Source organism: Penaeus monodon, unplaced genomic scaffold (genome assembly GCF_015228065.2).
Source record: "Penaeus monodon isolate SGIC_2016 unplaced genomic scaffold, NSTDA_Pmon_1 PmonScaffold_2494, whole genome shotgun sequence".
NCBI lineage: Eukaryota > Metazoa > Arthropoda > Malacostraca > Decapoda > Penaeidae > Penaeus > Penaeus monodon.
The window spans coordinates 1-2,969 of NW_023655186.1; the positions used below are offsets into that span (position 1 = coordinate 1).

At 34.1% G+C, this 2,969-nt stretch overlaps 1 pseudogene; it reads right to left on the reverse strand.

Moving 5' to 3' along the window:
• Nucleotides 1-420: 420 nt before the first annotated feature.
• On the reverse strand, nt 421-2,653 carry LOC119570364 (annotated as a pseudogene).
• Nucleotides 2,654-2,969: the final 316 nt, after the last annotated feature.

Consider the following 2,969-nt stretch of genomic DNA (forward strand, 5'->3'; position numbering starts at 1 on the left):
ACTTCAACTGCTCTTTTTTTGTGAAAACTTGTCTTGTTGACCATACAAGTACAATTGAAATTAATGGTATGAAGACAAGAAGCAGATTAAAACAAAGGCAGAGACTACTAATTTTAAACTATTTAGATATTGTTTTATAAACTATATCATACAGCATAAGGCATTTTTTTTCACTTCCCTCCAAATGTTTGCCACAACACAGTGATCACATCTAGCTAGATAACAGATAATGAACACATATCAGCTAATAATCAAGAGCAAAAAAGGTCACAAATGAGCAAAACTGTGTGGTTCTATAGGGTCCTCCATGTTTTCAATAAATGACAACTTAGTAAAACCGAGACAAGAAACATATACTAGAAAACAAAACAATTAGTGAATAGCAATCTTACTAATATCCCTTCATCACATACCTCTAACTTACGACGAACATGCACAGAGAGATGGTGGGTGCCATCACCATCTAGCTGAACTGTGTCTGGCATTGGCATTCTCTCCTCAAAATGAGGAAGGTTGAATTAGTGAATAACTAGTACGCACTTATGAAATGACCAGATTTATATTAAAAAACGTTAGAACAGATTAAAAAAAAAATGTATATCAAAATACTGCAGACTGCCAAGTAAGAAGTAATTACTCAATGAGCTAATTGTTAAATGGCAAATATTTCAATATTTATCAAGAACGATGCACTAACTTGGAGATTCCTTCAATATGTATTTGTGCAGTAACTTACAGTGACCCACAGGACAACCTCTGGTCATCTGTATGCATATGCAATAAATCACGACAATAAAATGAACACTGTAGATTTCAACAAACTTACCTGCCGGCCATCTATGTTAGCCCATCGTCTTAAGCACATCATAAAGCCGTTTCTACATTTGTGGCATCTTTGCGAAGTTTCAATATATGGAAGATCTCCATTTTCCTTACACCAGGCTTCTGCTTCTTCTGTAGTGAACTTGCGTTCAAGATCCACCTGTGGATAAGGCAAGCTTCAGGAATTTATCAGTGCTAGATGGGTAGGTGTGTGCATACCTCCATTCATACTTATACATATGTTGTGTGTGTGTGTGTGTGTGTGTGTGGTGTGTGTGTGTGTGTGTGTGTGTGGTGTGTGTGTGTGTGTGTGTGTGTATGTGTGTGTGTGTGTGTGTGTGTGTGTGTGTGTGTGTGGTGTGTGTGTGTTGTGGTGGTGTGTGTGTGTGTGTGTGTGTGTGGTGGTGTGTATGTGTATAGATGGATAGATAGATACATAGAGAAATAGGTAGATATAAACATATAAAACATAATATATAACACACATACACACATATACAGGGTAAAGACAACCCTCCTAGCTTACCTTGTTCCCAACCACGAGAAAAAGGAAAATCTGCCTTCACGTCGGCATAGTACACAAACTCCTTCCTCCATGTCTCAAGGTTCTTAAAACTTGAATGGTCATCTATTGCGAATGTGAGCAAGCACATGTCCGAACCACGGTAGAATGGGGTTCGCAGGCTCTTGAATCTCTCCTGGCCTGCGGTGTCCCAAATCTGCAGCAAGTGCGAAATTCCCTCAGTAATCCTCAAGAATAATTACAATAATAAAATAATTATATCAACAATAATAATAACAATAATAAAAATAATGACAATAACTACAACAAAAATATTTAAACAATAATAATAACAGTCATAATAATAATAATAATAATAATAATAATAATAATAATAATAATAAAATAATAATAATAATAAAATTACAATAATAATAATAGCAATAATATAATAATGATAATACCAACAATAATGATGACCATGATAATAATAATGATAATAATAACAATAATAACAATCATCATCATCATCATCATCATCATCATCATCATCATCATCATCATCATCATCATAATAATAATATTGACAATAATTATAATAATGGCATGATGATGATGATGATTATAAAGATAAGGATGATATTGATGGTGATACTATTACTACTACTAGTAATAATAATAAAAATAACAAAATGATAATGATGATGATGATGACAATGCTAATGATGATGATGATGATAATAATAATAATAACAATGATAATGATAATGATAACAATGATGATAATGATGATGATGATGAAAAAAACAATAATAATATTAATAATAATAACAACAACATTGATGATGATGACAATAATAATACTGTATTAATATGAATAGCAATAATAAGCATACTGATACTAACAACCAATACCAACTATGGCAGTAACCATTAGTACGGAAAACTTGCCTGCAGTGTGTAGGTTTCCCCCGACAGTTCAATCTCCTTGTTGAGAAATTCCACGCCAATGGTATGGAAGGAGTGCTCGTCAAATCGGTCAGTGACGAAGCGATTCATGAGGCAGGATTTCCCGACACCTCCATCCCCTAGGATCACAACCTGTTTCACAAGAACACAAATCGCTCTCAGATGTCACGTTAGCAGCTGAATATTTGTAAACGTCTTTTTAGTACTTTCATCCCTATTCCACTACATCATCTGGTGACTAATTTACTATGCACAGGTGAGAGATTTACCTTTAAGACTGTCGACCGGCCACGACTGTTTTGTCTTCTGTGGTTATTGCTCATTTTGTGCTGAAATGTCAAAATCGTTATTACTAATCACCCTTGGTCAGCCTAACAGTTACATACGACCCCAAAATAATATCATTCCTCTTCATCAGTCGCTGAAAAAATGTGCGAGCCAATAAACACGATCTTACTTATCAAATACATATCTAATATTACATACTACTGTTTACTCGACCTGTCAGTCTGTTAAATGAATGACAAAATAAACAGGAGAAAAAAAAAAAAAAAAAGAAGAAAAAGAAGAAGAGAGAACTTTTTTTTCTATATTTCAGTCATAAGCCATTGATACCTAAGCACCTTTACTTCATAGTTCTCTCTCCATTCTTCTATTTCCTTCATACAGAATACTC